Raw genomic sequence first — 13113 nt, 5'->3', positions numbered from 1 at the left:
CTATCCCATAAAATCTCCAAGTGTGGACAAGCCCTGGGCCTCACAACCACCCTCTGTCCAGGATGGACAGTGAGACACAGAGAGATTATGGGACTTGCCCCAAAATCCACAGCAAGCTGGTAGCACCTGCCAGTGGAGTTCAGTCTCAGGACCTGCAGGTGCTCCGTTCTATGTTCAGTCCGGTCGGCCATGCGGCCTCTCACAAGGTATGGTATATTTCACCCAAATCAGCAGGAAACAGGGCCCACTTTCTGAGCATAGATAGCCATGGACTGGCACCAGCCTCCCCTTGGCTAATTATTGCACTGCTGCCTCGAGCTTTCTTAGGATAAGAGAAGTTTTATGAGTCCATCATCATCATCACCATCCGGTTAAGCAGGCTGACACCTGCAATGGCCAAAACCATCCGTCTTCGGTGCCTAAAGATACTCATCCCCGTAAGCAGCTGCAGTGGCAGAGGTGGGGCTCAGTCGAGGTCTTGCTAAGGTCTCCTGTCACCAGGGTGTCTGAGCACGCCGGACAAGGCTAATGCAGAGCAAAGCCCTCAGGAGCCAGCCCACAGAGAAGGGTTTTATGTATTTTATTGCTACGCTTTGCAGCAAATATGGTGAAGAAACAGGTAAAGAGTTGGAATGCCCACTCCCTGCCTGGATACGTGGCCGGGCTTCCCCTTCCAGTCACTTGTCCTGTCCTTTGGGGTTCTGGGGGGGAAGGTGGTAGCCCCCTAGGCAGTGATGAGCTGCCAGAAGCTGAAGAACCAGTTCCCTCAGTCGCTCTGGCTCTTCGGCGGCACTTCAGCGGCACGTCCTTCAGTCACTCCGGGACCCGCCGCTGAAGTGCCGAAGGCCCGGAGCAAGGGAAGGACCCCCTGCCGAAGTGCCGCTGAAGGCTCGGAGCGCCGCTGGGTGAGTAAAAATTCACAGGGGAGCCTCCCCAGCTGAGAGCTCAGGCGGGATGGACAGGACGGTCCCACGGGCCGCATGTGGCCCGCGAGCCAGAGTCTGCCCACCCCTTTAACAGACGGTTCTAAACCGGCTTCAAAATTTGACAACCGGTTCGCGCGAACCGGCTCCAGCTCACCACTGCCTCTAGGTACCTAGAAATCCCCCTCTCCCACGATTAACACTAGAGTCCAAATTAAAATCCTAGACAACACAAATGGTCCCTTCACCCACACCAGCTCAAACAGTCCTTTTCTCTCAGGGCGGGACTCCCCCATGGGTCAGCGAGTTTTCCACGTTCCCCACCCTGCTCGACCCACAGAGGATGGGTGTGGTCCGGCTCTCAGAGCAGGAGCCCGGCTCTTTAGCTCAGCCTGTGAAGGCTCATGCTGTTAGCGCGGATGGTCCCCGGGTGTGCCGGTTAAGATGGCAGCCATTGCATGGGGATTGCTCTTCTTCCTTTCCAGTCACCGGCTCCAGGTGGCACAGCACGGGTTCAGGGGAGTCCACTCCCTCCCTCTACCCCACATTCTGGGCCCTATATAGAGGAGCAGCCGTCCACTCCAGCTTCAATATTCTGCGCCAGGAGCTTCCTCCTCCCACGCCTGTCACTGTCCAGGCTCCTTCCCTCAGCCAGGGCACGGGGTCTGGCTCCTGCAGGGCTTCCCCAGCCAGCTGCTGGCCTTCCCCAGAAGCCTCCAAGCCAAGCTGCTACTCTAGCTAGCTCTCCCTAGGCCAATGCGGAGAGATTCTCCTGTAGCTCCTCCCCGTTTGACTGAGCCACGGGGAGCCTGAGGTCCTGCGTTCCCGGCAGTCGCTCGCTCTCCCCCACTCACAGGCTTTCCTCTGGCAAATCCGATCACACCAAATTCCTGGCCTTACAGGGGCCAAAGTCCCAATAACCGGGGGGGTTGACCACAGCTGCCATGAAAGGACCAGCACCTTTCGAGGGTGCGTTTTTTTTATCCTGCAAAAAAACCAGGCAAACCTGGTGCATTGCACCAGGGCTATGAAGAGCTTACATGCATGAGCATCATCCACAGAACCTGAAGGCACGAAGCCCCAGACAGCATTGCCTGGGGTCGGTCAGCTATGCCACATGCACAGGCTGGGCCTGTGGAGGGGAGACCGTATACGCGCAGCTCGGGAGATGTCTGGAGCAGTCTGGCGCATATGATGATCAGTGGAATTGGAGTCAGAGGGCCCATTACTGATGGGACACCAGTGGGTCAGTCACTGCAGGGCAGTGCAGCCACGTGGACAGAGCAGGGTTTAATAAAGTTCAGCTTGCTCAATGGTAGCCTGAACTCAGCTTCACTCTTGGCTAATGAAACATTCATCTGCCCGGCTGGGAAGCCTATCAATCTAATGCCCCTCCTGCTAGGCTTAACTCTCCACCCCCATACTGATAGCTTAATTGCTCTGGAGAGGACATTGTGCTCCTAATGCTTCCCTTTTGTTCCTTAGCTGGTCTGGGGGGGCCGGCTGTGCATGCTGGGGGCTGTAAAACAATGGGGCCATTATTGTTATTGTGAGGGGAGAGAAATTCAGATCAAATTAAAATGGAAAGCTGGCTGGAGCTGTTCTCAGAGGCAGAGGTTAGGTTCTCAGCAAGCCACAGGGGCATCCGACAACGAGGCCGAGACGTAAACACACCACCTTTGGGGAACAGGGAGGAGGCATAATCATGCAGGCTGATCCATCTGGGAGCGCAGAGCCAGGGGCTCTTCAGGGGCTAACACAGCGGTTGTCAGGAGCCCCAGAACCCCAGTAGCACCCAGCCAACCAAAGACACATGAAATGGCGTGACCATGTCGAGCAAGAGCAATTTCCAAGGGGGATGCTTTTGGCTGATGAACAAGCTCCTTTATTTAAGAAATTGCGAGATTCTGTCTTGTCTCTATGTCACCCCCCTCAGCAATGTCCCCGGAGGGCCCACTGCCAAATCTTCACTCTTTAGTGAAGACAACACCTGGACAAACTCAAACCATTAGAAGTAGCTACATTTTGACAGGAAAGCTTTCTGCCTATGGTCCGTAATACCATCCCTCACAATCTTCTAATGGATTTATCCTCACAACCCCCTCCCCCTGCATACATACACACACACACACACGTGGGAGGAACAAAGGGTGTAGGGCCGAAATCCTCAGAGGCACCTAGATACCTTTGAAGCCAAAGTGACTTGCCCAAGCTGGCCCTGGGCATTCGTGGCTGAGCTGGGAATTGAATGCCTGTCTCTCAAGTCGCTGGATACGGCCCTAACCGCTGGAGCATTGGTCGGCTATTACCCCCGTCGAAAACTCGTACATTCAACAGCTGTTGGAGGCCCACGTGAGATGAGCTGCTTGTCTCACTCCCACTTCCCTGATGGAGTCTCCCAGAAGTCCTCCTCAGAGACACTGAACCTCGCACATGAGGTACGTAGCCTGAGGAGGAACATGTCGGGGAATGAACTCATGATCAGTGCGAATGCAGAAGGAAATGAGATCAGAATGGATCAGAAATAATTGGAAGTTCTGTAAGGATGAAAGGCTGGAGAATATGACATGTTTTGAGAGATTAAAAGAATTTAAACACATATAGCTTGGCTAAGAGACAAGGCGGGGGAAACTTGATAACATTTTACAAGTAGCAGGCATAAGGGGATTGTTATTGAAAGGGCGATTTGGGCTGAATATCAGGGAAAACTTCCCGATGGTGCAATCTATCAGAACAGCGTATTCCCTAGAGGGCATTGATGGAAGCCCAACTCCTTGAGTCATTTAAAAGTTGACTGGACACAGCACTGCCGAATATACTATCAGGCAACTGCACTCCCTTGTCGGTGGGAGTGGGAAAGATGATGTAATGGTGCTCTCTTTCATCTCACCCTCTGCGGTGGAGCTAGGCCAAGTTACGCCAGCAGAGGCTCTGACCCTGAGCATGAATGGATAACAGGGAGGTGCTTCTCCAAAGAACAAAGAGGAGGAGATGATGAGAAGGGGAACTTTATGGGAATGTCTACACTGCAGCTGGGAGCATGCCTCACCCGGTAACTCTGCTTGAGTCAGAAATAGGAATGTGGCCACTGCAGCATGGGCTTGCCACCCAAGCTCAGACGCAGGCGGATAGGGCAGGCTGGGAGTCGGGTCGCTAGCCCATGCCACAATGTCCACACTGCTATTCTGAGCACACTAGCGTGTGTCTGTCTACCAGGCTGGGAGGCACGCTCCCAGCTGCAGGGTGGACGTACCCTACATAGCAAAATGAAGCACAACATCATTCTCTTCCTTAAATAAGGCTAGATGGAGGAGAAATATGGATACTCCTCCAAAGAAATCAATCCTCAGCCTGGATTACTGTTTCCTTGAGCCTAATGGGTAGATCATGACTTCCGACATTCAAGCCTCGCTCAGCACCAGGAGACACCTGCCGTCTTTAGCCCTGGTTTTTGTGTTGTGGTTTTTGATTGAAAGGTGACCGTGTCCAGAACTTTGTAACCCAACATGAAACCAATTTGTTGATGCTGTTTTCAATAGACATATTTTCTAATATGTTCATTATTTCACAGATCCACTGATTTTGCGTATTATGTTGCTCTGCCCTGACCTCCTCATTAGCACAAACCCGAGAATTTCCTAATTTTTTTTAAATTAAAAGTACTTATGGATTTAGAGAGGAATTTCCCAATAGCACCTAGATTTAGGGTGGGATTTTCAATTTCATCCAAGTGACTTAGCCACACATGTCACACTGAAAGTCAGTGCAGCGTGTGCTCCTAAACCCTCTAGGTGCTTTTAAAATCCCACCCTAAAGAGGGCAAGCCATGCAAATCACTTGTGCTGTATCCTTTCTGCTTGGAAAAGTACTCAATATGTTGATTGCATGTGTGCAGTCAAACAAGGTTCCCCCTCTCTTTGGTCGGGATGCACTCCATGGAAATTCAAAGGGGAGGGTTGGAAGTCGGTTTCTGTTGTGCTGATGTTTTTCATATTATGCGCAGCACAGCGTGACCTTTGCCATCCCAAAGCCAGGTCGTGCTGATTAATGGGCTGTCGTCCCAGCTAAATGAGGTTCAGAGGGGTGTGGGGTTGCTGGGAGGGGTTTCTCCTAACTGCTTCTCCAGGAGAATAACTTCAGGTCGCTCTGCACCATTAAACGCAGAACCCGGGGCTTTTAATTTATCAGGTGGGAACTGAGGATAATTACTTTTCAGGCCGCTGATACACCCCAAGTGCGCTCGCAGCGGAAACGAAGGAGGGAAATTTGGGGGGGCTCGGATTGTGTTTACATTCCGGTGAAACTGGATCTTGGAACTGCACGGAGCTAGAAAGGGAGTGCAGGGCTGGGGTGGGGAGAAGGACAGGCTGTTACAGAGTGACTGACATATTCATCGAGCAGCCTGGACTCTGCCGCGCCACAGGTGGTCAGCCCAGCTGTCAGGCAGGCCAAGTTTGCAGAAAGTAAATTCAAAAGCTGCTAGACTGTTGCCTGTGTCTGTAATGAACAATCTTGCTAGGAGCAATGTCGGATGCATGATGGGATACAGGATCTCTTGCAAGGACCGCAAGGGTCAAGTGAAGCTAATTTTAAGATTATTTTTAAGGCAGATTTCTCTCCCTTCCTCTCTATCTCTGGTTTCGATGTTGTGGTTATCATCATGGTATTTAAGCATTGCACAAAATTAAAGAGCTCCAGAAGAAAATGTCATTTCCTCCTCTCTGTTCTTCCTGGACAGAAGAGTGTGATTTATGCGGCGGGGTTTTTGTTAGTTATTATTTGTTCATTTTTAAGTGCATTGACCTTAGAGGAGAGCTTTTTCTAAAAGGAACGTACTACACCAGAATCGGCCAATCATCCCGAGCTCTCCTGACACAGCATTCCACAGCCAGGAGCAAGAATGCATAGACGCCGACTCCGTGGGTGCGCCAGATCAAATGCTCTGTCTGTCCCCAGTGCCTGATGGTTGGAAGCCGGGTCTATCCAGCCGAATCATTCCTGTGGAGTGCAGTGGTTTTGTCTGATCACCCCCAGGGCCCGGAGGAAGCCAGCACCTGTGCATCATGGACAATTTTTCAACCAGGATTGGATTTTTTTTTTCTAAAAGGTCTGCTCTAGGAATGAGCTAAAGGCAGGTCTCTGATCTGTGCTATGCAGGGGGTCAGACTAGATGATCACGGTGGTTCCTGCCGGCCTTGGAATCTATGAGGCTAAAAGAAAAGGGACTGAAACCCTGTGGCCACTGAGAGCATTTTGATGAGCTGGCCCATGGGCTATTTGTCTCTCTTCCTCCCAGCCTCTCCAGCCAGAAATCTGGGACTGGGAATAACAAGAGCCCATCTGGTGCTGCTCCTCAATCAGCCACTGAACAAACACCACGACCCAAAAACCCTCTCCCCTCTGCAGCACTTCCAGCCCCCTGTAGCCCCAAAGGAGCAATCTGAATGTCATCCCTTTTATGGGTTTTTCAGGGAAATCCACTTGTAAAAGATCTCTCAATAATCTCTAACAGATGTACACATGTCCCCTGGGGTCAATAAATACACCCTGGACTCTTCTCCTCTCGCTCATAAAAACACCAGTGAAAAGAACCTCAGATGCAGACAATTGCCCTGCGATATGAAGTGGGGATCCTCACACCCAGACTTGGCGAGATCAGAGGGTAACATGATAACTATCTATCAGCTGCTAAAAGGCGTCAGCATCGAGTGGCAGCTATGCCAGCCATGAAGACATTCACAAGGGCCACCAATCCTCATGCTTCAGGATATAAACTGATCACCAGCTGGAGACAGGCAGGAATTTCCCTCCCTGCTGTGTATAGTGTTGCACCAAGGCACAAGTGAATTATGCTGTTGAGCAGTGAAGGGGGTGGGGCTCCATTCTCCAAAGTATCCAGCCTTGGCCACTTTCAGATACAGGATAAGAGACTACATGGAGTGTCAATCTGATCCAGTGTAACAGTTCCCATTAAACTGAGAGTCCTGATATGAAACTACTGAAAGGGGAGGCATAAATTCTATCTGAAGTACTCATCTGGTCCCCATAATCACAGCTTCTTAGCTCCTCCCAATCTTTAATGTGTTTTCCCTCCAAACCCTGTTGGTAAGGAAGTGCAATGACCCCATTTTGCAGATGTGGAATTGAGGCACAGAGAAATTAAAGGCCAAATTTTTTAAAGGTGTTTTGGCACCTCAATACCTTTAAGAATCCGGCCCTAAGTGACTTGCCCAAGGTCACTGAGGAAGTCGGTGGCAGAGTAGGATGCCGGTTTCCCATGTTCCAGACTACTACCCTAACCATTGGGCCCGCCTTGCTCCTTTTCTAGAACAGCTCTATGTAGTGCCAATACCAGTGAAATCGATGGGACTTCACTGAATATTGTGCATTTTTCATGACACGCCGAACAGTCTCCTGTCAGCCCCTAGGGATGCTGCATTGCTGAGGACCTCCATTGCTGAGGCTGGCTAAAGAACTCACCAAGCCCCCAGAGCTGGCCACTCTACTTATTGTAAATTACTTTATTTCAGTGCTGCCTAGAGGTCCCAGCTGAGATCAGGGCCCCACTGGGCTAGGTGCTGTATGAACACACATTGAGCACCAGCTGGTCCCTGCACCAAAGACCTCGCCATCTATTACAATAGACAAAGGGGTGGAGGGGAAACAGAGGCAGAGAGAGGAAGTGACTTTAGCACTAACTTCCTGTGTGACATCGGGTGAGCTAGAAACAGAGGTTAGATTTTCTCTATCTATTGGGCCTTGCTGGTGGGCCACACTGACCCCTCCAGAGGAAGTAGGCGTTGGGGCACTTAACAGGTCCTTTCCATCTCTGATAGCTGCAATTCCATGATAGCACCAGGTGGGGGGACCGAATTCTAAGATCGCTGGGGATGAGCTCAGGTTCCAGTCACAAAGTTCAGCAAACATGCCCCGAAGCCAGGCTGCACCAGGAAATGTCACCCTGTGGCCAATCAAGGCACATAACATCACAGCGTTGGCTCAGAATAGCCCATGTTCCCATAAGTCAGAGCATGGCAATGTACTGACTATGAGGGAGGATATGTGTACGGTTTCTTTAAACCTGTAGCAGAGGAAGTTAGGCAGAATATCTACAGTGAAGAAGAGAGAGCAAAACATTTTAAGGATAATACTGTTTTCCTTGTTCTAATGGAGTCCCTTGTTCAGTGTTAGAAGAAAGTGACTCTTTTTGTTATTTTTTACCATTATCACATGGCACTGAAGGTCTCCTCCATTACTTTCAAGCCGGGGCCTCTTGTCCTATCATCGGCTTAAATCACAAACAATTCCTCTTTCCTTTATTTATCTGTGAGATATTTAGACTGTGATCATGCAGACCAAGGAGCTGTCTCTTTACTAAGCTCTATAGACCAAATTCACTCCTGATGCACCTCCATTCGCTTCGGTCAGGTCCCTCGGTATCTCTTATAAATTCTACTTAAGGCACACTCAGCACTGGACTTTTTCAAACCACGGTGTAAAACTCAACCAACTGCTCTTTAGACTGTAAGATCCCTGGGGCAAGAACTGCCTTTATTCTGTGTTTGTACAGAGGGGTCCAAATGGGGTCTTGGTTCATGACTGGAGGTCCTCGGTACTACCACAATGCAAATAGTTAATAATAGCAATATAAGTCATAGCCTCTGATCTCTGCCTCATTTCTGTTGCCCTTATGTGTATTATTTATTGTGTTTCTATGTCATCACCAAGCTTCAGAGGACTCAGAGGCTCAGGTGGTTCGTAACGGCTAGAGAACCATTTCAGCTCAGGTTCCCTGATTCAAGTGCAGCTAGACTGGTGCTCAGAAATCCCTGTGATGAGACAGGCAGACTGGTCAAACAAAAGTCAGTGATCGGTCTAGACCAAAATCCCGACCAATCATCTGCCCAAAATATAAGGGTTACATCAACTGACATCACTCAGTGGACAGCAATGGGCTTATGTTGATTTGCTCCATCAGAGGATTTGGCCTGAAAATCAGATCTCAGCTTTCCAGTTTATGCCCATCTTTGTCATGACCATTTGATCATCATTCAATGGATTATGTGTCAAGATTTGGTGGTCTCTGTACATTGCCAGTTGCACAGATGCCCAAATCACACCACCCTCTCCCCCTGCCCATTGCCTGATGGGCAGCAACTTCAACAGAGAGGTGATTACCTTATCTAATGTAGCCACAGTGGAGCAGTAAAAACTGTTTTACTTCTGACACCATGTTAGCAGCTGCCAGAGATGTCATTCACACGGTACTGGAACAGCAATATACTGTACAGGTCCTACAAAACCACGGGACTATGCTACATATTCTTGAGCGCCACCTATGGGCACCTTGTTCTATGAATTAACAGGACATCTCATTTAAAGAGCTTTCATGTAGCACCCTGAGCTAAACCTCTTGTCCCTCTAAAGCAAACAGAGCAGCTAGAAGGCTAAATACAGCAGAGAAAGGGATGGCAGGGTGGGGTCAGATTCCATTCTACTCCCCATAGAGAAAGGGTGGGTGAAAGCTAACTCCTTCCTGAAGTGATGTCACCAGCTATCGGTGCCCAGAGCGCCAGAAAACAGCAAATATATATATATGTAAATGCATATTTTTAAAATACACCCATATTACAAATAAAAACAGTCTTGCATAAAGAGAGAGATTGACTGAAGTGTGCTCCAACTTAGCTAGCTGTGCAAGGAGTTCAAAAGTACGCCCATAATAACATTCGTCGGGACTGCTCCAGCCCCAGACCTTCCGCGCAGCTTCATTCCTTATTGCCAGTGAAAAATCTGTTCTTCATAAATAGTCTAATCCTAAAGGAAGCCCATTACATTTTTTATGCAATTGAAGCAAATCACCTGCTGCCAATATCATGATTTAATACCCCTTTTTATTTGCAATAATTGCAATCAGATTCTTGGGGCAATATATCAAAGATTTCAAGGCCAAAAGGGACCACTGTGATCATCTAGTCTGCCCTGGAGCAACGCAGCCCAGAAAACGGCCCCCAAATAATTCCTAGAGCAGATACTTTAGAAAAACTTGATTTAAAAATTGTCCGTGATGGAGAATCCATCCCGAGCCTTGGTTCATTTTTCCAATGATTAATTAATCTCACTATGCTTTATTTCCAGTCTGAATTCGTCCGGCTTCAACTTCCAGCTATTGGACAGTGTTAGACCTTACTCTGCTAGACTGAAGAGCCCGTTATTAAATATTTATTCCCCATGTAGCTGCCTATAGACTGTGATCAAGTCACCCCTTAACCTTCTCTTTGTTAAGCTAAATAGACTGAGCTCCTCTAGTCTATTGCTGTAAGGCTTCTTTTCTAGTCCTTTCATCATTCTTGGGGCTCTTTCCTGACCCCTCTTCAATTTATCAACCTCCTTTGTGAATTGTGGGCACCAGAACTGGACACAGGATTCCGGAAGATGCTGCATCAGTGCCCAATGCAGAGGTGAAATAACCTCTCTACCCTTACTCGAGATTTCCCTCTTTGTGCATTGCAGGATCACGGTAGCTCTTTTGGTCACAGTGTTGCACTGGGAGCTCATCTTTAGCTGATTATCCACCACAACCCCCAAATCTTTTTCATAGTCACTGCTTCCCGGGATAGAGTCCTCCATCCTGTGAGTGTGGCCGGCATTTATTTTTTCCTAGATGTATACATTTGCATTTAGCCATATTAAAATACATATTGTTTGCTTGTGCCCAGATTATCAAGTGATCCACATCACTCTGGATCAGTGACCTGTCCTCTTCCTTATTTACCATTCCCCCAATTTTGGTGTCATCTGCAAACTTTACCAGATGCTATTATGTGTGGATTTGGAGGATGGTGTGGATTGCACCCTCAGCAAGTTTTCAGATGACACTAAACTGGCAGGAGAGGTAGATACACTGGAGGGTAGGGATAGGATACAGAGAGACCTAGACAAATTGGAGGATTGGGCCAAAAGAAATCTGATGAGGTTCAACAAGGACAAGTGCAGAGTCCTGCACTTAGGACGGAAGAATCCCATGCACCGCTACAGACTAGGGACCGAATGGCTAGGCAGCAGTTCTGCAGAAAAGGACCTAGGGGTTACAGTGGACGAGAAGCTGGATATGAGTCAACAGTGTGTCCTTGTTGCCAAGAAGGCCAATGGCATTTTGGAATGTATAAGTAGGGGCATTGCCAGCAGATCGAGGGACGTGATCGTCCCCCTCTATTCGACATTGGTGAGGCCTCATCTGGAGTACTGTGTCCAGTTTTGGGCCCCACACTACAAGAAGGATGTGGAAAAATTGGAAAACGTCCAGCGGAGGGCAACAAAAATGATTAGGGGACTGGAACACATGACTTATGAGGAGAGGCTGAGGGAACTGGGACTGTTTAGTCTGCAGAAGAGAAGAATGTGAGGGGATTTGATAGCTGCTTTCAACTACCTGAAAGGGGGTTCCAAAGAGGGTGGATCTAGACTGTTCTCAGTGGTACCAGATGACAGAACAAGGAGTAATGGTCTCACGTTGCAGTGGGGGAGGTTTAGGTTAGATATTAGGAAAAACTTTTTCACTAGGAGGGTGGTGAAACACTGGAATGCGTTACCTAGGGAAGTAGTGGAATCTCCTTCCTTAGATATTTTTAAGGTCAGGCTTGACAAAGCCCTGGCTGGGATGATTTAGTTGGGGATTGGTCCTGCTTTGAGCAGGGGGTTGGACTAGATGACCTCCTGAGGTCCCTTCCAACCCTGATATTCTATGATTCTATGTTTTCTTCCAAGTGATAGATAAAAATGTTAAATAGCAGAGGGCCAAGATCCAATCCCTGCAGGCCTCACTAGAAACATACCCATTCCATGATGAGTTCCCATTTACAGTTACATTTTGAGAACTATCGGGAAGCTCGTGTGTGGACTTCAGTGTGGATTAGATCAGACCCTCGGGGGAGCACTCCCAAGGGATCTCAGGACAGGACCCTCTCAACCAACAACCCGCGAGTTGCAAAATGCACTAATCTTCTTCAGCCAAGGCTCCTATGTGCTACAGTTTGCTTCATCTCTGCTAATTGTAGAGACATGGCCAGATGTAAACAGACTGGGACTGACAGTAGATAACAGTGCTAGTAATGTGGAGGGGCAGTGAACATCATACTCAGTAGAGACAGAAGCTGAGAGACAGCTGATGAGGGAAGTGTAATACAGAGAGAGGAAACTGAGGAATACATCAGGAAAATAAATTGGGGCCCAATCCTGCAAGGCACTTTGTACCCTCAACTTCCACTGACTTCTCCAGACGTTGAGGGCACACTGCGCCATGCAGGACCGGGAACTTGAAATACAGCAATGTTGTAAAGAAAGCAACCACTGCCATCCTCCTAACTGTGCAAGGTGTGATCCTGCCCTGCTGCCCTCAATGGGAGTTTTGCCATTGACGTGAATAAGGCTACAGGATACAGAATTTAGAGAACTTCTTTCCTCCTTAGATTCTGAAACTGCACCCACCCCCCTCGTATTGGAATGGTCTTGTCCATAGCAAAAGAAGCACACAAAGTAATGCCATTTTATTGTCTCCTGATAACTTAGATTGCCAGTCCCTAGAAAAATCATGGAGCTGGTCCTCAAGGAATCCATTCTGAAGCACTTGGAGGAGAGGAAGGTGATCAGGAACAGTCAACATTCTCAAGTTGCAGTAGGGGAGGTTTAGATTGGATATTAGGAAAAACTTTTTCACTAAGAGGGTGGTGAAACACTGGAATGCGTTACCTAGGGAGGTGGTAGAATCTCCTTCCTTAGAGGTTTTTAAGGTCAGGCTTGACAAAGCCCTGGCTGGGATGATTTAACTGGGAATTGGTCCTGCTTTGAGCAGGGGGTTGGACTAGATGACCTTCTGGGGTCCCTTCCAACCCTGATATTCTATGATTCTATGATTCTAACATGGATTCATCAAGGGTAAGGCATGCCTGACCAACCTGATTGCCTTCTATGATGAGATAACTGGCTCTCTGGATATGGGAAAAGTGGTGGACATGATATATCTTGACTTTAGCAAAGATTTTGGTACGGTCTCCCACAGTATTCTTGCCAGCAAGTTAAAAAAGTATGGATTGAATGAATGGACTATAAGGTGGATAGAAGGCTGGATAGATTGTTGGGCTCAACGGGTAGTGATCAATGGCTCAATGTCTAGTTGGCAGCCGGTATCAAG

The sequence above is a fragment of the Lepidochelys kempii genome, chromosome 11 (assembly GCF_965140285.1).
Source record: "Lepidochelys kempii isolate rLepKem1 chromosome 11, rLepKem1.hap1, whole genome shotgun sequence".
Lineage (NCBI taxonomy): Eukaryota > Metazoa > Chordata > Testudines > Cheloniidae > Lepidochelys > Lepidochelys kempii.
Note: the sequence above shows the minus strand (reverse complement) of the source record.